Raw genomic sequence first — 24935 nt, 5'->3', positions numbered from 1 at the left:
TTTTGATTTGTTTGTCTTGCTGGGCACAGATTTAAAAACACCTCTTTTTTTTAAAATCATGATTATCACCGAATTTTTGCTTGTTTCTAGCCTTCTGACTCATCTATCATGTTAGTCCAGAAAACACATCCAATATGCTTACTTGTTGAAGACTGTGGTTGATACATATGGGGAACACACTTGGCTGCTAACTGATGGATGGAGGGTCACGGATACTCAGAAGTGCCTCAGAATAAAGGCCTGGCAAGGTTTTGTTTTTTCTTTTTTTTTTTTTACAAAACAGGTATATTTGTATTGGTCTACCTGATACAGCTATACAAATATACCTGTTTTGTAAATAAAGAAAAAAAAACAAAAAAAAGTATTGGTCTACCTGAAACAGCAAAGGAGCTCTGGTAGCGTAGTGGTTACAAACAGTGCTGCTAATCTCACAGTCAGCAGTTCGAAACTACCAGCCGTTCCGCAGGAGAAAGATGAGGTGTTGTGCTCATGTAAAGATTTACAGTTTCGAAAACCCTGTAGAGGGTCACTGTGAGTCGGAAATGACTCCATGGCACACAACAACAACAACCTGATACAGCAGATAAATGGTATGGATGGATAGTATGAATGACAAATAATACAAATATGTTTTATTTAAAATAAACAAAAATGCTTACTCAATGGGTCACTTGGAAACACTCTTGCCCAAGTCTATTATTGAACCGAAGAACAAAGCTGAAGCATGAACACCCTTCCTTTTTGACATGTATGTAGAGATAAGTTGAACAACACTACTTGGTTTTGAAAAAACAGACCTTCCCATTAAGGCCTGGTCTTTGAAGTGTACACATTGTAAATGAATCCATGATTACATGTTGTTATATCATATCTATGTCACCTGTGTATTCTGAGATCAAACACACATACCTGCCAATATACCTGGAAAGGGTTGCTGTATATCACCATTACAGTTGAGATCTTGGCAGACAGGATTGAAGAAAAATTGGGAACAAGTTTTACATCCTATTTAGAACAAATCACTAGTATTCCCTTAAATAATAGGTTACAATAGAAAGATACTTACTGCCTAGAAGTTATCATTATCACTTTGGTTCATTTTTAGTTTTTATTGGTGAATTACATAGTTGTTTGATTCATTTGCTTATACTACAGTCCTGCCAAAAAGCATTAAAAGACAATATATTCATTATTCCTTCAACATCTGCATTTTCCAAGATTATATATATATATATTCATTCTACTACATCCACAGTATGTCAGCAGTTCTTGAATATTCAAACAAACAAACATAAATGAGTAACTCTTCTGAAAATGCAGATGATTATAACTACAATGCTACTGGATGGAAATGGAGAAAATGAGGGGACGGAAATTAAAAAAGTCAAACAAACACGTTCATGTGTAGGGAATGTGGTTCAAATCTTTGGATTTAACAACTTCCCCAGAGAAGCTGGCTACACTGGAATTTCCAGAAAACTTCCTTTGTCCCCTAAAATGTGTGACAAAAGTCCCAATCCAAAGTTTTCAAGTCTATGTTTATGCGATGCCCTAAGTGATGATCCAGCAGTAGGAGGAAGAAGGATAGATGTGCTGTCCATCTTGCTATAGTTTTTAGCACAGCCTCTTTACCTTTTGGTCTATCAGTAAAGCCTATGACATGCCAAAAGTTCTTTGAATTATAAAACATACTAAATACGTATTAGCCGTATATAACAGTAACAGGTAATACTTGCCTAAGAAAATGTTCTAAATAGCAAAATGACAACTAGATCTCTTTCTCTCTCCCTAACATTAAATGTGGCAGAATTAATGGGAAAAAAAAAGGCTAAGCAAGTAGATATAGTGACAAAAGAATATTACAAAGTAGAAAACATAAACAAATGTTATAGGTTCAACAGTATTCCATGAGGCTAGAAAACCTATTTACTCTGAGTGCCCTAGTAAAATATCACTCTTTTTTATAAACCACCTATTTATCACATGACCACTTGTTGAATCACCCCCCACTATGTACTGAAGAATCTTACATTCAGCCTTTAAGCATTCTGCGTTTCTTTGCCAATCTTGTAGTTGAGTATCTAGTTCCAGCCCATTTTGGTGTGAGTAACTGGAAGCTGCGAACAGAAGGCTTTGAATGTGATGTCGGACATTGCCTGATAGTTTTCACTAATTGCTCTCTGATACTCATTTTCTGCATGGTCTATGATTTTAATACACTCCTTGGCAGTTTGGACTTCATTTGAAACAGGTACTGAATCCTGTACATCTTTATGACTAACCAACTGAACGTTGCCATTTTCATAATAGTCAACCTGAATCTTAAGCACACCAACCACTTGGGCCATCGATGGTGTGATGGTGAACGTCCACTCTGATCTCCAACCACTGTTCCAGAAGTTTTTAGGTTGAAATTGGTGGCTTTCAATATATGCAATAACAGTCTGTTGTCCATCTAGAGTTTTAGCATAAACAAGACAGAAGCCATTGGAATAAGGATGTTTCTCATAGGCCTTTGGAGCACTGCCACAGGATTCTCTCTATGACTTCAGGCCTCAATCTACTTCCTCAGTTGGGGGCCACTTGCTTCTTTCTGTAGGTGATCAAATTGAAAGGAAAGTATGTTCCTTGGATCTAAAAACCTGCTATTACCCAGGTCACTGTACTCTGTAATTAAGACCAGATCTTCATAACCTTCTATTTTCACAGGTGTGAACTGATCCATGTTAAACTGGACAAGTACATGTGCTGCCCTTCCCTGAGAAGACTGATTATTACCTAGTAGTCAGACATCATTAAACATTTCATTGAATTCTCCTCAAGGTGTATGAGTGATGAATTGAGCAGCTATGTGTAGCCTCTCCTCATCCGACACCCCAACCTCCAATTCAGCCATCTTGGTTGCTCTGGCCCAGGCCAGCACAAGGGTCAATGCAGACATCGAGGAAGTTGAGTAATGGGATCTTCCCCAGGCAGTGAGAACCCGGAAATGCGGGCCATGAGGGCGCTTTGTCAGTTACAGGAAGGGTAATGACTCTGCACGCCTGATCCGAAAGTCTAGAAAGATGGCTTTGCCTTAAATGAACTTAAGCCTAATAGTTTTCTCTTTGAGTTTGTTTCCTCATTCATTTATTGGACACGGTACATGTTTAGACTGCTCTTGACACATGAACTCTCCCTTACATGAAACCAGTTGCTACTCCTGTCGGGCTTCCCCAGTACCAGTGAACTCCAAGGCAGACAAGCCCAAAGTACAAAGTGCCTCTGGAAGGATCTGTGGCTTTTCCAACTCCAGGAATAGTGTGAAGCATGACCCTCACCAGTATGGAACCCAAAACACGTCACAACCAAGGCACATCTCAGTCCATGTCCTCCAGAATAGGCGCTGTCACCTGCCCTTCCTCCACTCTCAGAAGAGTATGTGTAGCCTGTCTTAGGATGTCCTTCCACCTTCCAAATCTCGGACCTGCTTCCTAGGACTCTGTGTTCACATTGGCCAACTTCAGGTCCACCATTCCTAGCAATGTAATTTTAAACTGAAAGAAACAAATAAATAACTCTGTGCAGCACAGCTCTACTCAGAAACACATGGACACATGTTATCACCAGAGGTTAGAATTAACTAGATGGCAGGTATTTTACATTTAAACATTTTTATTATTATATACCTTTATTTTTATCTGTTGTCTAAATAGGGACATGAAAGATCTCAAGAGGAGTATCACTTTCTGAGGAGTAGAAGAGGTGGGCCAGGACAAGATCATTTGTGGTTTGAGACTTTGTTGTTGTTGTTGTTAGGTGCCATCGAGTCAATAGCCGACTCATAGTGATCTTATGCACAGCAGAATGAAACACTGCCTGATCCTGGGCCTACCTCACTACTATTGCCACGCTTGAGTCTGTCGATGCTGCAACTTGGCCAATCCATCTTGCTGGGGTCTTCTGTTTTTTCTCTGACCCTCCACCTCACCAAACATGGCATCTTTCTCCAATGACTGGTCCCTCCTGACAATATGTCCGAAGTATGGGAGATTAAGTTTGGCCATCTTGGACTCCAAAGAACACTCTGGATGCACTTCTTTCTGAAGAGATTTATTGGTTCTTTTGGCAGCCAATGGCAATTTCAATATTCTCCTCCAACACCATAACTCAAAAGCATCAATTCTTCTACGGTCTTCCTTATTCACTGTGCAACTTTCGCATGCATATGAGGTTATTGAAAATACCACGACTTGGGTCAGGTGCACCTTAGTCCTCAAGCTGACATCTTTGCCCTTAAACACTTTAAAAAGACCTTATACGGCAGATTTGTCCAATGCAAAGTGTCATTTGATTTCTTGACTGCTGCTTCCGCGAGTGTTGATAGTTGATCCAAGAAGAATGAAGTCCTTGACAACTTCAATCTTTTCTCCATTGATAAGAATCAGTTTGTAGTCTGTTCCAAAGTCTACCCTGGCATTATTTTGGCTGATGATATGGAGTTTTTCTGCTGTATCATTCAGTTGTTGTTGTTGTTAGGTGCCAATGAGTTGTTACTGACTCATAGTAACCCTATGTACAACAGAACGAAACACTGCCTGGTCCTGGGCAAACCTCATAATTGTTAAGCGTAATTGCTTGAGCTCACTGATGCTGCCACTTTGCCACTCAATCTTGCTGGGGATCTTAATCTTTTTCTCTGACCCTCCACCTTACCAAACATGATATCCTTCTGCAGTGACTAGTCCCTCCTGAAAATATGTCCAAAATATGAGAGAAGTTTGGCCATCCTGGCCTCCAAGGAGCACTCTGGCTGCACCTCTTCCAATGCATATCTGTTTGTTCTTTTAACAGCCCATGGCACTTTCAATATTCTCCTCCAACACCATAACTCAAAAACATCAATTCTTCGACAGTCTTCCTTCTTCACTGTTCAGCTTTCACATGCATCTGAGGTTATTGAAAATGCCATGGCTTGGGTCAGGCACACCTTAGTCCTCAAACTGACATCTTTGCTCTTCAACACTTTTAAAAGGTCCTGTGCAGCACATTTGCCTGTTGCAATACTTCGTCTGATCTCTTGACTGCTGCTTCCATGAGTGTTGATACTTGATCCAAGAAGAATGAAGTCCTTGACAACTTCAATCTTTTTTCCATTGGTAATAATGGTCCAGTGGTGAGGACTTTTGTTTTCTTAACATTGAGATGCAATCCATGCTGAAGGCCACAGTCTTTGATCTTTATTTGTAAGTATTGTGTGTGTGATTCAAACCCTGTCTGTTAGGGTACTTTATTCAATTGTCACACTAAACTATACCCCAAAATGAGCTAGCCTTGTAAGGAATAATTAGGTGACTTAACATTTTTTTAATAATCAGGTGGCTTAACTTAAATTTTAACTTTTTTCATTCTCTCTCTTTTTTTTTTTCTTTCTCCAGTACCACTTAGGAAAGACACCTGGGAAAGACTATAGATCACATCCAATTTATTTAGGATATTGCAGTCACATTGAATCCACTTCACACCAGAAAACAAGCTATCACTGTACATGCCCCTCCCCTTAAAGTCCATTTCTAAATGAACTCTCACACTGACACCATGAACTGCACGTAGCCAGCCACAGACCATGTACTTTATACATTTCAATGGACAAGGTGACACTAAGACAAGTGAAATTCCAGTGTGGGTGTTTCCATCTCCCTCCCCTTGAATCCTGATCCAGTGAGCAGCTGAGGAAGGATTTGGGAGCAGGGTGCTTGGTCATGGGGAATGATGCTGTTGCTGTACTGGCCCAGCAGTGGGAAAAGAGGAAGGTTTCACTGCTTCACAATCTGAATGACAGCCTCATCCTCCAACATGCGATCTCTACCCGCTTTCTGAGGATTGTGTTTCACGGAGAGACACCAGACCAGAGCGTATTTAAATTCTTTTATAAGGTTTTTCTGAATCTTCATGCAGAAATCCTCCACCATAGTCCTGGAGTAGGGCAGCACAACTGGCGATGTGTCATCTGATAACTGGCCTTTGGGCTTAGTATAAATCTTCACTAGTTTAGATAGTCCCAGACCTTTCCCAGCATGTCCTCAAAATTCCAGTGGTGGTAGACAGAGATGGGTACACAGAGAGGTACCTTGTAGATGATATCCAATTCCTCAGTGGAGATCTGATTAATCTTATTTAACACATGGATACAGGGGCTAAAAGCTCTGTTTCCTTCCACTGCATCAATAAGGTCATCAGCCGTGGCATCGCTATGCAAAGTCACATTGGCATTATAAATTCTGTATTCAGCTAGAAAGCTCTTCACAGTTTCAGCATCCAGCTCACTCTGACGATAAGTAGCTGTGAGATTAATGCCTCCCTTGTCCTTCTTCTTACAGCCAATGTTGGGAGACTTGCTGTTCAAGCAAATGCTGAAGACTTCCAGCTTATTTTCAATTATCTTCTTGTGTTCCAAGGGCTTTAGGACATCCAAAACAATCAGGATCAAGTTATAGGTTCAGGCCACTGCAATGATTTGATGACCTCTAGTGTAGTGGTTACAAATTGGTCTGCTAACCTCAACGTAGGCAGTTTGAAACTACCAGCTCTTCCATGGAAGAAAGATGAGGCTTTCTGCTCCCATAAAGATGTACAGCCTCGGAAACCCTGGGTCAGGGTCACAATGAGTCTGAACTGACTCAACGGTATTTAACAACAACAAAAACAACCTTTGCCATCCTTAGCACACTCAATGATACCTGGGAGATCCAAAAGCTGGATCTTGGCACCTTTGTATCTGATAACGCCAGCCACAGTGGTCAGTGTAGTGAATTCGTAGCTGTCACCTCAGAATATACCCTCACCAGAGCATGGTTGACTTCCCTCCAGATGGAAAACACACCAAATTTGGGCATCACCTGTTTTGACTACATCAAAATCTTCTCCTGGCCCACCAACACCTTTTGGAGTAATAAGTCTTCATCAAGGTTTAGCAAGACATGTCTTGAGCAGCACTTACAACTTCAATCTTCTCTCCATTTATAAGAGTGTTGCTTCTTGGTTCAAGTGGTAAAGATTTTTGTTTTATTTACATTGAGATGCAATCCACACCAAAGGCTATGGATTTTGACCTTCATCAGTAAGTATTTTAAGTTCTCTTTGCTTTCAGCAAATAAAGTATGTCATTTGCATATCACAGGTTGTTAATAAATCTTCCTCCAATCCTAATGCCACCTTTTTCTTCATATAATCCAGCTTCTTTTATTATTTGCTCATCATCCAGATTGAATAAGTATGATGAAAGAATATAACCCCGGTGCATACCTTTCCTAATTTAAAAAACCATTCAGTGTTTTCTTGCTCTGTTAAAACATCTTTCTCTTAGTCTATGTACAGGTTCCTCATGAGCACAGTTATGTGTTCCAAAATACTCATCCTTTACAATGTTGTCCATAGCTTGTCATGAGCCACATAATCACAAGCCTTTGCATAGTCAATAAAGCAAAGGTAAACATCTTTCTAGTATTCTCTTCATTCAGCCAAGATGTATCTGACGTCAGCAGTGATAATTCCTCATTCCACATCCTCTTCTGAATCCAGCTTGAACTATATATACATCTAGTTGTTGTGAAGTACCATCGAGTCAATTTCCACTTATAGCAACTTTGATCATGAACAGCTGGTGGTTTTGAGATGCTGAGCTGCCCCAATGCTGATTCTACAGAGCCACACCAGGAGTCCATATATACACTTATATATATATACATGGTTTTGCTTCTCTAGAAAACACAGTCTTATACATTGTTTGAAAAACACAAAAAAGTTGTTTCATGTGAACTGATTATTTGGTCTGGTTTCTGTGACCAATGCCATATTTTCCAACTACTGATCATTCTGTTTTTGCAAATTTCCATTCTAATCACCAGCAATTATCAATTAATCTTAATTGCACTGATCAATGTTAGACTGCAGAAGGCAGTAAAATGTATTAATTTTCTTCACCCAATCTAAATAAAAACCAATCTTTCTTTCTCTTTCTCAATCATACTATCTGATTTCAAATTTTACTGTATAACTACAGTATTGAAAACACTGTGAAACTGAGAAAAAGAATGAAATCTATGTAAACTTAAAACAATGTAGCATCCAGTTGTAAACACATATATAAATGGTCAATTGTTTTTTTAATAAAGTTACCAAGGATTTTCAGTGGGCACAAATGGGTCAATCTTTGTTTTCAAGGAATGGAACTACTGAGTATCAGTTTCAGAGACTAAAAAAGAACATGGATCCATACCTCAGAGCATATGATATGAATCACAGACCTAAAGGTAAAACTCAAAATAACACCGTTATAGGATGAATCATAGGAAAAGCAATTCTTGAGAACTTGGGTTATGCACTGAATTCTTAGATACCACATCAAAATTTCAACTCATACGATAGTGATATATTGTTATTATTAAATGCTGTTGAGGCAGTTCTGACTCATAGCAACCCTGTATAGGGTTTCTGAGGAGCAGCTGGTGGATTTGAACTGCTGACCTTGTGGTTCAAAGCCCAGTGCTGAACCTACAGCATCATACCAGGTGTCCATCTTATAAAATTTATTTCTGAAGCTCTTGTCATTGAAATGATTAATTTTCTAAAATTTATCAAACATCTATTAGCTAAATTTAGAAGAGTCCTGGTGATGCAGATGTAAAGCACTAAACTGCAACCCAAAGTCTGCATTTCCCTACATTAGACTCTCCAAGGGAGAGAGATGAGGTAGTCTGTTTCTGTAAAAATTTATAGCCTCAGAAAACCAACGGGGAAGTTCTAGACTGTTCTGTAAGGTTGGTATAAGCACAGCAATGAGTTTTGAATTTTGGCACTAATATATTTCATGTAGAAAAAAGGGTACCTCTCCCAAAAGAAATTCCTTATGTGATGTAGCTAAAAAGAGCAATTAGAAGCAAATTTAGTCTTTATCAATTTTGTTATTAAAAATAACAAAAATAAGACTATACTAAGAATTTCTAATTAAGAATTTATTAAATTAACTTAAGGAACTCATAGGTTGGGTATAATGTGCCTAAGAACTAAGAGAAGCAGAATATATGTAATAGTAGATTTTTGAGCATAGTTGCAAAATATTCAACAACAATACTAATGAAGTAAAAGTAACAAGCTCTGAAAAATAAAAGGGTAAAATAAAGACAATTTAGGTGGGATACAGCTTCACAGGTTCAGTGAACATTAACAAATTTTCTCACATGAGCATTTGTGATCATTACAACAGAAATCAAAGGAAAATATAATGTATTCCATGTCCCTTCCCGATGGAAACAATCAAACAGATTGAAACTACCTAGAAACTAGACAGAGATAATTCCTTAACTTGATATTATATAATACTTCTATTTATGTAATGAACCAACAATTTATTTCAGACTTAAATTAGGAATATTTCTATTCAAGCAAAAATATAAACAAATTTGATAGGTCAGTATCTCCAGTAATTTATCAGTTAAGGTGTTCTGATTCCCATGGCGTTGAAACATAATGCAGGCATACTTTTAACTCTATGATGAGTGACTTTGATTGTCCTCTTTATCGTTTATTTTTTTTAAAGAATTTTTAATAATCATGAGTTCTACCCATATAAAAATGACATGTCAGTATGTGTAGGTATCCTGAGAGTATAAATAAAAACAAAAACAAAAACTGCAGAAAAATGACTTAACATAATGAATAGACATATTTTTAAATGCAAAAAACCCAAGAATATTATTTAATATAATATGTTTTCATTAGCACAAATCTAATGACATTCAAACATTCCATTAAGAATAGCCACAGAAGAACCAACATGACTAAGAATAAATTCAACCAACAATGCAGGAAAAAAAAAATTCTGTGAAGGAAATTTCAAATTTCTTCTTTAGGTAAGGACAGTTTAAATAAATCAAATCATGTGGTATGCTTTAAAATATTATAAATATCAAAAACAATTCTTCCATATTTAATTTTAAATTTTAATTCCCCCCTAAAACACAATAAAAACAACAAAAACTGTTTTTTATTTGTTCTCTTCAGAATGTGATTTTACAAAGCATCTATAAAACAAATAGACAAAAGCAAAGATAAAAACGTAAAAGCAATTTTCAAGAACTGATGGCACATTATTTAAACGATATAAGAAATGTGCATGGAAAAGACAGTTGAAATGAGTGGAATGAATAAAAAAAAATCATGATATATTTTCTCTGACCTAAAACTTTTAAAAATCATGATTTCTGCATTCATTATAGTTTTGTAACAAATTGTCAAACTGCGTTCAAACAACTTTGTTATTTATTAAAAGAAAAACAAAACAAAAAATCCAGATATATTTTATACAGTATTTCAAAATATATTTCAGCTGGAAAAAATGTATGTTTAATGAAACCACTAAGGAGCCACTTAGATTAGATGAATATATATCAGGTTCCAGGGTCAGAAAGAAATGGCTAATACCCAAATCATGGTTTAAACAACCTTTAACAATAGCAAGATAGATTTGTCCATGCCATTTTCAGTTGGCAAGATTGAAAACAACAAAAAACAACAAAACCCCCAAATAATCAAAACCTGAAAGTCAACACTAATATCTGCAGGGATGAACAGATAAACAATGAACAAATGTAGTATTTATATAACACCAGTACTCAAGCTAGAAAGTAAAATACAATTTAATGTTGAAGACTCCTGAAAATCTTGACTATAGAGCTCTGAGCTGACCCCAAAAAAAACAACCAAGACAAACTTCCCAGTTACACAAGTCTCTTATTACATGGAGTACTCTAGATTGTAGGCAAAAGGATTCCAAGAACCATGAACACTTCTGAAGAAACAGGCGATGCATGCCCAGGTGCGTGGAGTGTTTTTGTCATGATCTTTCTGCATAGAAATTGTGCTCATTTGCTTTGTACAGTTCTGTCTTCAGAGAGGAAAACCCAATCTCCTTTCTTTTTCTTTTTTTTTTTTTTTTAATTTGAACATGGAGGTAATGAAGTTTTCTGTAGCAGTCAGTTTGAACCTACCTCATTTGTCATGAGGAAAGCACTGTGTGTGTGTGTGTGTGTGTGTGTGTGTGTGTGTGCATGTGTGTGGTGATGGTAAGAAAGGAGAATCATGCAGGGAAGTTTTTATTAAAAATTATAATTATAGCTTGCCTGAATATGTTCAACAACATAATTATAGATGACTTTTATGTTCATTTTCAATAAAAATATATTCTGGTTTTCAATATACTTTTCACCTATCGAAAACAAATCAAAATGAACAAGCTTTGCTATTATAATTAGGACAAAAATCGATAACCAATGCACAATACACGAATGTATTTTGCCCTAATTATTCTGTGATTTCCAGCAATCCCTGAGAACAAGAGTGTTTTACTGCTAAATTCCAGGACTTGGAAATCTATCAGTGAGGGATAAGAAATTTCCAAAATGTTCAGAGTTGAGAAAAATATCCTTTGTATATTGATGAAAAGAAAAGGACTGTTTTGTATTTAGAACTAAGTTGTAAAACCCCAAACACGTTATTTGCTTTGATTTTCCATACCATTTGTATGAAAGGATAGATTTTCCACAATTTTTTAAAAGCATACATCCCATTTTTAGAACAGATTATAATATTTTCATTCATATGACCCTATAAATATTAATATTCGGTTGAAGGGAGTGTAGTGAAGGGGAAAAGACCCTTCACCTGAGAATCAAAAGAAACGGCTTTTTTTTTTTTCTCCAGTTAAAATCATGAACCAGCTCTATGATCTGACTGGATATGACATTTAACTCCTAAGCATCAGTTTTGGTAAATATAAATTTTGGAAACAAGACTGAGGAGTTGGCATTCCTTAAATTTGAGAACTCCGGACACTCAGGTATGTACCCCTTAGAATCTTTTACCAGGGCAGTTCTATGAAGCAGAGAAGACAAGGAAAACTGTTTTCTCGCTTCAATTTAAGGTAGACATTATACCAGGATTGTTGGCCTTCAGTATGGCCAGGGAATAGAAATGAAACTCTACAGTTAAAATGTAACTTGAAAGAATTTATGTGGTTCACTGGGTAATAATCACAGCATTTTCCACGGTCCATTAAAGACTCATTTCTTTGGTTTTATTAGGTGTTTCAGAATATTTTGGAGGGTTTTTCCTTGCAGACATTTTTATTTTTTAATCCTCCTTTGAGTGACATGATATTCTTATGTTTCAGGGGAGAAAGTGGAACTAGCATCATAAAATGAAAATGTCCAAAATGCACTTCTTTTATTGCTTATTTACTCATTGCCATTGAAGAAAAACAAATACTGCAGTATTCTTCTGAAATGCAATTTACTTGTACCTCTCTTGATGCTTAGAAGAAAAAGAAAAGAAAAGAAAAAAAATATATATATATGTATGCATATATATTGGTTAACTCATGCGCATCCTGGGATGGATTAATTAAAACACATCTTGTACCATTCTTTTGATAATAATACACACATATACAGAGAATGTTTCATTTTCTACTTTTGTTTGTTTTACCATTAGAACTCTAGCTTGGCTCTTGGCCAAAGGCAGTCAGACATCATTAAAGCTTTCAGTGAAATCATTTGTGAGTGGCATGAATTTCCCAGTTATCTTTGCAGGGGGAATGAGTTGGGTGTGAATCTGGCCAAGATGGTTGGGCCACAAGAGGCAGTGGTTGATCTGTGCTGCCGTGAGTCAGACAGTTGGTGGCAGTAAAAGATAACATTTGCAACAAGAACATCAGCGTGCTGCTGCTTGTATGAATTAAATCTTCCTTAACAATTGCAACCAATAAAAATCAGAGTTTCCTCTTAATTACAGCTAAGTGAGTTTCTCCTGATTTAGAAATCACATGATAAAGCTGATGACTGAAAAGACAAGTAACATTTCTTGAGAGCCAGAGACTCCCTGGGCACTGTGGGGAATATTTCCACATTCACATGGTACCTGACCTGTGGTACACTGGGCCAGTGATGCCTATATTTTACAGACGTGGACACCAGAACACAAGACTGCTAGCAGTTTACTCGCAGAGAGCTTGCATAAGTCCCTCAGCCACAACCTGATATGGAACCAGGGAGGGAGTGAAAACTCTCATACACTCAGGGATGAGGATTATATCCAATTAATCTTAGGACCTGCTCTATTAAAGGAGAATATGATTCCCAGAATTTCACTATAAGGCTACAGAACACAGAAGGTAGCCAGGACATGAAAAGAACTGGGATTTAGAAGCAAGGGAAAACCTTCCAGATATTAAAGTTATTGCAGCTCTGAGCGGCATCCCTTTGGCTGGAAAGGGGGAAAACATGGAGGTTTGAGACAGGCATTGAACCTTAATTAACAAGAAGGACAGGGACAGAACAGTTGATTCCAGGCCAGAACTTACATTTATTTACAAAAGTGAAGTTTGCTTTCAAAAGGAGACTCTAAGGACTGAAACAATATCCTGCACAGAGGCATGTTCTGTCATGTTTGCCTACTTCTAAAGGAGTTCTGGGACTGTAGTGGTTATGAATCGGGCTGTGAACTACAAGGTCAGCAGTTCGAAACTACCAGCTCCTCCATGGGAGAAAGATGAGGCTTTCTGCTCCCGTAAAGATTTACAAGATGAGAAACCCTGTACAGGGTCCCTATGAGTCGGAACCGACTCCATGGCACACAACAACAACAACAAAGGAGACCAGGTTTGTAAACACAATGACCACGCTGAGAAAGACTGAAATAGAGTGAAGATAGGTAGGATGTGGACGTTATTGGAATGTTAGGGGTATCTTCTGCTTGCCAACACAAAGAACAAACCAGGACAAGAAAACTAAATAAAACACTTGATTACAATCAACCCATACATCATTGGTTGTCCATAGAAACTGCAGGTTTCCTTAGATCCCAATTCTATTTTCATATCATGTCCAAGCTTCCAACATGCAGATCTGCTGTGCATATGGGAACACTCCTTTGAAGAGGTCTTCACTTTGCCTGTAGGAAAAAAATAATGCACACACACAAAAAAACAAAAACTGTGCATCAAGTCAGAAATACTGATTCAGCAAACTCTTGCAGACTTGCATGCTGGAGAGAATCAAAAGAAAAATATATGTTCAAGCTATGGTTTCAATCATGAGCAAAACTTCCTTATGGAAGCTGAAATGAATGTTAAGCTGATTGACTTGGTTGTTTGGATGGAATTCATAGAACTTGTTTTTTAAGAAAAGCAGCAACTTTATTGATGTTTGTTTGACATACAATGCACATATTTAACATGTTCATTTGATGACTTTTGACATATGTACTTGCCCATGAAACCACACTACAATCATGATAATGGGCGTGTTGACCATGCCTGCAATGTCAGTGAAATAAATCGCTATCCCCATACTTCATTGCTTCCCCTGTCTCTTTCTCATACAGCCAGGTGTCTGTTTTCTGTCACTATAAATGAGTTTTCATTTGATAGAAACTTCTATAATAGCAATAATGAAATATGCACTTTTTCCTGGCTTCTCTCTCTCAGGATAAGTATTTTGAGATTCATCTATGTTGAAACATACATCAATAGTTCATTCCTTCTAATCACTGAATAGTGTTGAACTATGGGACTATACCACCATACCCATTGTCTTTGGGAGCACAATGGCTCTATATAATAAACCACAGGTTAGTGGTTCAGGGCCATCTGTTACTCCACAGAAGGATGAGACTTGAGACTTTCTGCTCCCACAATTTACGGTCTCTCAAACCTTATATAGAGTCCTGGTGTGGTATCATATGATAAGCACTTGACCTCAAGGTCAGTTTGAACTGCAAGGTTGGTGGTTGAAACTCACAAGCCACTTCTCGGAATTCCTATACGGAGCCTCTATGAATTGGGACTGACTCAACTGCACTTAACAACAACAACCCCAACAAACCTTATACAGGGTCACTGTCAATTGGAACTTACTTGAAGACATATAACAGCAACATATTGTCTCGGAGTAGATTTTGAGTCTTAGTGCCTTGTAAGACTCAGTAGAACTGCCCCAGTGGATTTCCAAGACTGAAATCTTATATAGGAGTCCTGGTGTGATGTTGTAGGCTGGGCAATAGTCTGCTCACCATAAGATCAGCAGTTCAAATCCACCAGCTGTTCCTCAGAAACCCTATACAGGGTCACTTTAAGTCTGGAATGACTTGATGGCATTTAACAAACAACAACAATAATCTTTATGTAAATTGACCACCACATCTTTCTCCTGCAGAGTACCTGGTGGGTTCAAACCTCTGACTTTTCAATAAGAAGTGAAGAGTTTAAAGACTAGACCACCAAGAGACCTTCACTATGTTGTTTTTCTAGGTGCAGTGGAGTTGGTTCTGATGAATAGTGGTCCCATACACAACACAATGAGACCTGGTACTGCACCACCCACATACTTGTTCTTATGTCGGACAGAGCCCATTGTGGCTGCCTCTGTATCAATCTGTCTTCCTCTTTTTTTTGTCAATCTTCTACTTTACTAAGCATGATGACCATCCCCAGGGACTGGCCCTTCCTGAAAAATTTCCAAAGTATGATAGACAAAGTCTCAACATCATTACTTTAAAATAGGAATTCTGTTTTACTTTTTAGATTTTTGGTTCTTCTGGCAGTCTATGGAACTTTCAATATTCTTCACCAACACCTTAATTCAAACTCATCTGTTCCTTATTCAGTGTCCAACATTTTTATTCATACGAGGCAATTAAAACTACTCTGGCTTGGGTCAGATGAGTCTTCCTCTTCAAAGTGACGTCTTTGCTCTTAAGAAAGTTTAAGAGGTTTTTTGCAGCAGTTTTGCCCAAAACAATATGTTCTTTGATTATCGACCGTTGTGTCCATGAGTGTTCATTGTGAATCCAAAAAAAAATTAAATCTTTGCCAACATCATGTTTTTATCCATTAGTCCTGATGTTATTTATTGGTCCAATTTTGAGGATTTTCATTTTCTTTACATTGAGGTGCAATCAATACTGAAGACTGTAGTCTTCGATCTTCATCAGTAACTTAGTGGTTACGTATCGGGCTGCTAACCTCAGGGTCAGCAGTTCCAAACTACCAGCTATTCCAGAAGAAAGATGAGGCCTTCTGCTTCCATAAAGACTTACAGCCTCAGAAACTCTGTACAGGGTCGCTATGAAATTGGAACTGGTTCCATGGCATATCACCACCACCACCACCTTCGCTTTCCGTAAGTAAGGTTGTCTCACCTGCATATCCCAGGTGTTCGATGATTATTTCTCCAGTTCTGATGCCATTTTCTTCTTCAAATAAAACAGCTGCTCAGATTATTTGTTCAGCATAAAGACTGAATAACTATGGCAAAAAGATGCAACCCTGATGCAAACTTCTCATTTCTTTAAACCATTCGGTATCACTTTGCTTTCTTTGTAGAACACCCTCTTACTCTATTTACAGATTTCTGATGAGCAAAATTAACAGTTCTGAATTTCCATTCTCCTAAATATTATCCTCAGTTTGCTATGATCCACACAGTACAATGACTTTGCATAGTCAATAAAGCACAAGTAAATATCTATTTGGTATTCTCTGCTTACAGTCCAAACAAATCAGACTTCAGTAATTACATCCCTCCTTCCATATCCTCTTCTGGAGACAGGTTGAATTCCTGGCAGATCCCTGACAAAGTACTGAATTATCTGAGCAAAACATTTATTGGCATGTAATATCAATGACGTTGTTGTTGTTGTTAAGTGCCGTCAAGTCAGTTCCGACCCATAGCAACCCTGTATAGAGTTTCCGAGATGTGGCTAGCGAGCTTGAACCTTGTAGTTCAAACCAACTTTGCAATTCACCTCAGTAACCCACAGTGCCACACCAGGACTCCAATATGAATGATATTGTTTGATAATTTCCACATTCAGTTTCTTTGGAATGAGCACAAATATGGATTTATTTCAATCAGTGGGCTGAGTAGCTGACTTTGAAAGTCCGTAACATAGAGAAATGAGCATCAGTTTGTTGAAACATTTCAGTTGGTATTCTGTCAATTTCTAGAGCTTTCCTGCAATACAATTAAAGGAATATCACAGTTTTATAATATTGTTGTTATTGTTAAGTGTCACTGAATCAGCGACTCTTTCAACTTTAAAAAGGAGTTGCTGGTCGGTTTGAATTTTAACCTAAAGGTAAGCAATCCAGTGCTTGTCCTACAGCACATCCTGATCTGAATGTGGCTTGAACATCTGGTCGTTTCCTGTCAATGTACTGTTGTAGCCATTTAAAAATTATTTTTAGCAGAATTGGTCTTACACATGATATTAATGATTCCCACATTCCATTGGGTACCTCTCTTTGGATCAGACACAAATATGTGTCTCTTCCAATTGGATCTCTTACAATCAGTTCGCCAGGGAGTCTTCCAAATTTCTTGGTCTAGATGAGAGAGTGTCTCCAGTGCTACATCAGTTTGTGGAAAGATTTCAGTTTGTATTCCATCAATTCCTGGTGTCTTGTTCTTTGCCAATGCCTTCAGTCCACCTTGGACTTCCTCCTTCAGTATCATTGGTTCTTGATCATATACTAGATCTTGAAATGGTTGAAAATAGACAATTTCTTTTTGGTGCAGTGACTGTGTATTTTTTTCCCATTGTATTTTGATGTCTTCTGCATCATTTAATATTTTGTCCAAAAATCCTTAAGTACTTCAAATAGAGGCTTGATTTTTTTTTCTCTCAATTCTTTCAGTTTGAGAAATACTGAGCATTGTCTTCCATTTTGGTTTTCTAACTCCAGGTCTTTGCACATTTCATTGTGATCTTTGACTTTGTCTTCTCGAGCTGACCTTTGAAGTTTTCTGTTTATTTTATGGCCTCATTGCTTCCATTTTCTTTAGCATCTCTACACTGGAGAGCACATTTCGGAGTCTCTTCTGAAATGTGTTTTGGTCTTTGCTCTCTTCCTCGTCTTTCTTATTAATCATCTTTTGCTTTTTTCTTGTATGATGTTGTTGAAGCTATCTCACAACTCTTCTGGTTTTCAGTCATTAGTGTTGAATGTGTTGAGTCTTTTCTTGAGATGATCTCCAAATTCAGGTGTGATCTATTCAAGGCCATATTTTGGCTCTCATGGACTTGTTTTCATTTTTTTCTGCTTCAGCCTGAACATGCCTATGAACAGTTGAATGTCTGTGCTACAGGCTACCCCTGGCCTTGTTTTGGCTGATGAAATCAGCTTTCCTACTGTCTCTTTCCATAGATGTATTCAGTTTGATTTCTGTGTATTCTATCTGGTGGAGTACCTGTGTATAACCATCTTTCATGTTGTCTAAACAAGATATTTGCAATGAGAAGTTATTGCTCTTACAAAATTCTATCATGGGATCTCCAACATAATTTCTGTTGCCAGGTTTTCCAGCTACTGATCCTTCCCCTTTGTTTCCAACCTTTGCATTTCAATCACCAGTAATTATCAATTCAACTTGATGGGGTATTTGATAAATTCAGACTGACGAAGTTGGTAGACTTCTTCAATTTTATCATTACTGGCTTCAGTCATGGTGCAAAAATTTGAATGATAGTGGTATTACATAGTTTTCCTTTTAGGCATATTGATATTATCCAATCACAAGCAACATTTTACTTCTTCAAGATAGTTCTTGAAATATTCTTTTTTGTCATGGAATGGGATGACATTCCTTTCCAATTTGCCATTCCTGACATAGTATACCGTGTGATTTTCAGATTCAAAATGGCCAGTACCATTCCATTTCAGCTTACAAAATGTCTAAGATATACATTTTATATGTTGTGTTTCATTTTTGACAATATTGAATTTTCATAGATTCATACATCATACATTCCATGTTCTGATTTTTCATGGATTTTTATAACTGTTTTTCCTCACTTTGAGTTGTGCCCAATTACCAAATGAAGTTCTTGAAAATTTATTCCATTCATGTCATAACAGTCAAATAAATGTCCTTTTTGGAGGCAGCTCTTAAAAATTCTTATTTTTAGAGCCTTAAACCAGAGGGTCTCATTTTCCAGCACTCTATCTGAAAATATTCTGGTGCCATTCAAGTTTCAGTGCTCAGTATTCAACATGATGTCATTGTACTAAAAGTGTTCCACTCTGATATCATGTCCGATGTACAAGAGATGAAGTCTTGGCATGCTAACCTTGTTTGTCTGGTAGTCCGTGGTACTTTTAATATTGTGTTAAAGTACCATAACTCAAATGCATCAATTATTCTACAGTCTTCCCTATTCATTGTCCAACTTTCACATGCATATGAGGCTATTGAAAACAATACCATGGCTTCGATCAGGCTCACCTTAGTCCTCAAGCTGACATCTTTGCTCTTCAACACTTTAAAGAGGTCTTGTTCAGCCAATTTGCCTAAAGCAGTATGTTGTTTGATTTCTTGACTGCTACTTTCATAAGCGTTGATTGTGAATCCAAATAAAACTAAATCTTTGACAACTCCAATATTTTTTTTTTCCATTTATCATGCTGTTATTTATTGGTCCATTTGTGAGGATTTTTATCTTATTTTACTTGAGTTGCAATCCATACTAAAGGCTGTAGTATTTTATCAACACTAATAAATATTTCAAGTTATTTTCACTCCCAGTAGCAAGGTTGTATTATCTACATATCACAGTTTGCTAATGAGTTTTCCTCCCATTGTGATGCAAGTTCTTCATATAGTCCAGATTCTAAGATTATTTGCTTAGCATAAAAATGGAATCATTATGGCACACACTTTTCCTGATTTTACTTCAGTTTTCCCTTGTTCTGTTTGAATGACTGCTTCTTGATCTATGTAAAGATTTTTCATGAGCACAATTAAGTGTTTCAGAGTACCATTTTTTATTCACTGTTATCCATAATTTGTCTTCATGACACACTATAGGATAAGCACTGGATTGCAAGATTGGTTTGAACTGCAAGGTCAGGGGTTCAAACTCTCCAGCCACTCCTTGGAAACCCTATACAGAGTACCTATCAGCCAGAACTGACTCAACAGCATTTAACAACAATAACAACAACAACACAGTGGGAAACCTTTGCATAGTAAAAGCACAGAGAAACATCTCTCTGGGATTCTCTGCTTTCAATCAAGCTCTGTCTGATATCAGCCTTGATATCCCTAGTTCCATGTCCTGCTCTGAATCAGCTGCAGTTATTGACAGTTCCCTGTGGATACACTCTTGAATTATGTTTAGCAACATTTTACCTATTAATGATAGCCAAACTTCATCTCTCATACTTCAGACATATTGTCAGGAGGGACCAGTAACTGGGGAAGGATATCATGCTTGGTAAGGTGGAGGGTCAGAGAAAAAGAGGGAGACCCCCAATGAGATGGATTGGCCAAGTGGCAGCATCAATGGGCTCAAGTGTGGTAACAATTGTGAGGTTGGCCCAGGACCAGGTAGTGTTTCGTTCTGTTGTTCGTAGGGTCGCTATGAGTCAGTACTAACTTGATGGCACCTAACAACAACAACAACATGATATTAATGATATTGATAAATGATTTCCACATTTAGTTTGATTCCCCTTTCTTTGGAATGGACACACATATGGAATTTTTTCAGTTCCATATTTTTCAGTTCCTAATTTCTTGGCATAGATGAGTGAGCACATCTAATGCTGCATTAGCTTGTTGAAAGATTTCAATTTGAGTTCCATCAATTCCTGAAGGCTATTTTTTGCCAATGACTTAGGTGTATGTGGACTTCTTCCTTCTTTACTATTGATTCTTGATCATAAACTACTTCTTGAAGTGGTGGAACATTTCTTTTTTGGACAGTGACCTCTGCGTATCTTCCATCTTTTGGTGCTTCATGTATCATTCAGCTTGAGACATGCTGAACATGTTCTTCTTGTTTGGATTTTTAACAGTGTGGGTTTTGGTTTTTTAACAGTTCATTGTCTGACTTTTTCTTCTGGTACTCCCCTTTGAAACTTCCTCATTTCTTCCATTCACTTTAGCAAGTCTAATTGAAGAGGAAATTTCTGACTCTACTGACATCTATTTTGGTCTTTTCTTTTTACCCCTGTTTTTTTAATGACTGCTTTGTTCCCGTATGATGTTTTTAATGTCATCTCACAACTCTTCTGGTTTTTAGTCATTAGTATCTAATGCATAAAATCTACTTTTGAGAGGTCTCTAACTTCATGTGGGATATATTCAAGATCATATTTTGGCTCTTATGAGTTTGTTTTAATTTTCTTCAGCTTATGTATGAAGTTGCATAGATAATTGATGATTTGTTGTACAATCTGTCCCTGGACTTGTTTTGATTGATGAAGTTGCATTTTTCCACAATCTCTCCCACAGATGTAGTCAGTTTTATTTCTGTATATTCTATCTGGTGAGGTCTATGTGTATTGTTGCCTTGTATGTTGTTTAAAGATGTTATTTGCAATGAATAAGTTATATCATGAAAACCCCTGCATCATTTCTATCATGAAGCTCATATTTTCCTATTATTGATTCTTCCTCTTTGTTTCCAATTTTTGCATTCCAATAAGTGACTCTTGATTGCATGTTTAATCCGTTTCAGACTAAAGAAATTGGTAGAATTATTCAATTTTTTCATCACTGACTTTAATGGTTAGTGCTTAAATTTGGATAATAGTGATACTAATGGATCTTCCATGAAAACATATGGATATTATCACATCACAGACAGCACTGTATTTAAAAAATATCTTGAAATTTTCTTTAGACATTGAATACAACACCATTTCTCTTCAATTTGTTATCCCCAGCATAGAAAATTATATGATTGCCTGATTCATAATGACCAATACCAGTCCATTTCATTTCACTAATTCCTAGGATATCAATCTATATATGTTCCATTTCATTTCTGAGAAATTTCGGTTTTCCTAGATTCATACTTCATGCATACTATTTTCTGGTTATTAATGGATGTTTGCAGCTGTTTCTCCTCATGCTGAGTTGTGCCCCATATGCATATGAAGGTCCCGAGAGGTTTACCCCATTCATGTCCCAATGATCAACTCTACTTTGAGGAGACAGGTTTTACCCAGTCGTATTTTGAGAGCCTACACAACACATCTGTCAGTTTGTCGTACTGTGGTGGCTTGTGAGTTGCTGTGATTCTGGACTTTATACCACCAGTATTTTAAATCCACATTGGGTGCTCTATCAGATCCTTAACAAGTGTTGCTTCTAGACTATTCTCCAGTTACACATTGTCTTCTCTGGAACCAAATCCAGAGCCACCTGGAGCCTCACCTGTGGATCCCACTCCAGATCCATGTCCAACATTACTTTAGGAATATGAGTGACAATCTCATGAAGATTCACCTCTGAAACTCTCTCCAGGGCCACAACAAACATTGCATCTAGAACCTATCTCCTCTGGCACCCACTCCAGAGTCACACGAAGCCATGCCTTAGGGTTCCACTCTGGATCCATGCCAGCCCTCAGTTCTGTAACACGCCTGAGGACCACATTGACATTCACCTCCAGAATTGTCTCCAGTTCATCCATGGAACCTGAACCAGACCCACCTACAGGCTATCCTTCCCTATCTAGAGACACAGCCAGCCTCAGAAGATCCTTCAGCATTAGAACCTGAACACCAGCTGCCATTTTCTCAGCCCCAGAGTCTTCCTACCCCTTACCAGCATACACATCTATTTCTTCTTTGGGTAATAGGATTCTTATTCAACATCAACCAAAGATTTGAACACACCAATTGCTACTGGGAGAAAATATGAGGTTGTGTGCTCCCAATACTGTGGCCATTCTGGGAATGTTGGACTCTATCCTGTAGGATCTCTTTGAGTGGCTGTCAGGAATACCACGGGGACTCTACACAGACCCATGACTTTTGACCTCCAAAGACCATTCACAGAGGTATTCCCTCTAAACCCACACACTCCATGATGGTGCACAGCTGAGCCCCGCAGAATTCGGCTATGCAGACTGCTGATGCCCAGGAACTCCATGTGAATGCACGACCCCTGAACCTGCAGACTCTGCGTGGATGCACGATCTGCTACCATGTGTAGCCTGCCCCAAAACCCCAAGATCCAGATGCATGGATTCTCTGCACACACAAGGACAAGCAGACGTGTCCTGAAGACCTGCAGGTTACAGTAAAACCCAGTCACTGGGTGAATGTCTGCCAAGTGCCAAAGGTACCCACATGCAAGGACTCTGATACACCTGTACCCTGGCACCTGGCAACAACCAGCGCACAGACACCAGTAGTGACTGAGATGTCACCATCGTGTACACGACAGCTGATGTCCATAGAGGTGTCAGAATGGGAGGTAGTGTTCCTTTCAGACATAGCCATCTACATATAACATGCCACCTAGGTATAACACCAAATGTGTGCCATGACCCTATGTGGGTGATGGGAGCCCAGGTGGATGCTCTAGCCACAGGAATATGACTAGAACCCAAATGGGTACTGTGACCACAGGCGGGTGCTGCACATAGGTAGGGAACCAATGAGTGGAACACACAGAGGTGGGGCTGGCAAGTTTTAGGAGAGCTGCTCATCCAGGTCATCAGGTGACTCCTGAGGAATCATTCCTAGGACTGAAGGGGGTTCAGGACATGTAGACCTAGACGTTAGCATCTTTGAGGTGCAGCCAGAGCTCACTCACCACTGGAAATGCCCCCGCTCCCGGGTTTGCCTCAAACGTGGCCACCACATCATCTCCATCCTGGTTGTAGTTGTTGTTAGGTGCCATCGAGTTGGTACTGACTCATAGCAACCTTATGTACAGAAGAACTAAACACTGCCTGATCCTGGACCGACCTCACTACCATTGCCATGCTAGAGACCATCTATGATGCTACTAGACCAATCCATCTCATTGGGGGTCTTCCTCTTTTTCTGTGACCCTCGACCTTACCAAACATGATATCCTTCTCCAGTGACTGATCCCTCTTGACAATATGCCTGGAATATGAGAGACAAAGGTTGGCCATCCTGGCCTCCAGGATGCGACAAAGGTGAGATGTCTGTGGTTGCTCCATTAAGGGCACTAGACAGCTAGCTAATAATGTGAATGGTAATGGTGGTGATTATGTGTCATTGAGTCTGCTGTGACTCAGAGCAACCCTGTACAGGGTTCTCAAGGCTGCAAACCTTACTGGGAGCAGAAAGCCTCATATTTACCTGAGGAGCAACTAGTGGTCTCAAATCGCAGACCTTGTGGTCATTGTGTGCAGCCATCATGCTGCCACAATGTCAATAAGTATGTAGAAACTTAGAGAAAGGGATCATGGCAATAAAGGACATGGAACACTAATGGTTCATCTGGCCATCCAGCTAGGTTGAAATGAGCCAACCCAGAAACAGAATTGGGGATCCCGTTGTTATCGAGAAAGAAGGGCCTAGAATGGAGTGTGTCCCTTGGACCCACAGATGCCTGCACAGAATCCCCGAGAACCAGGAGACAGTTCTGTGACAGCAGGGATGGCAGAGACCTGAGAGAGACGTGGTGCCATCAGCAGAGGCAGAAGAGCCCAGAGTATAGGATGGAGTAGCAGGCTACGAGCCCAGGGATTAGAACGCTGATTCTTAGAGCAGTACACTTGTTGGCATAGTGGGGTGCCTTCATCAGGGAGACAAGTTTTCCAACCCAGCACACAGAGCTAGAGCTGAGTGTCTCAGGTGGGGGTTCCTAAAGGAGTGGAGTACCATTGAGGCATTTATAGGCTGAGTGAACGTGCTGTGTAACACTGCCTGTGCATGGCTAGACTAAGCAGCCAGTGGCTATGAGACTGGCGGACCTCTCCTAGCAATCAAGAAACATTGAAAATGGGTGCTGAGGCACAAGAAATACTGGGCCTACTGGTGCTGAAAGGAGGCAAGGACGTTACTCCAGAGCTGGGACTATGAATTCACTTTTATTCTGCTAAACTGGGAGAGAACAAAGCCTTGT

The 24935-nt window shown here is 38.6% G+C and overlaps 2 pseudogenes; both read right to left on the bottom strand.

The window, feature by feature from the left end:
- Window positions 1-2039: 2039 nt before the first annotated feature.
- On the bottom strand, window positions 2040-2896 carry LOC102839178 (annotated as a pseudogene).
- A 2899-nt stretch (window positions 2897-5795) lies between these two features.
- On the bottom strand, window positions 5796-22364 carry LOC102841308 (annotated as a pseudogene).
- Between the last annotated feature and the right edge of the window lie 2571 nt (window positions 22365-24935).

Source organism: Chrysochloris asiatica, unplaced genomic scaffold (assembly GCF_000296735.1).
Source record: "Chrysochloris asiatica unplaced genomic scaffold, ChrAsi1.0 scaffold00307, whole genome shotgun sequence".
NCBI classification, from domain to species: domain Eukaryota; kingdom Metazoa; phylum Chordata; class Mammalia; order Afrosoricida; family Chrysochloridae; genus Chrysochloris; species Chrysochloris asiatica.
The sequence above is the reverse complement of the archived record's forward strand: the minus strand, read 5'-3'. Positions and strand labels throughout refer to the sequence as shown.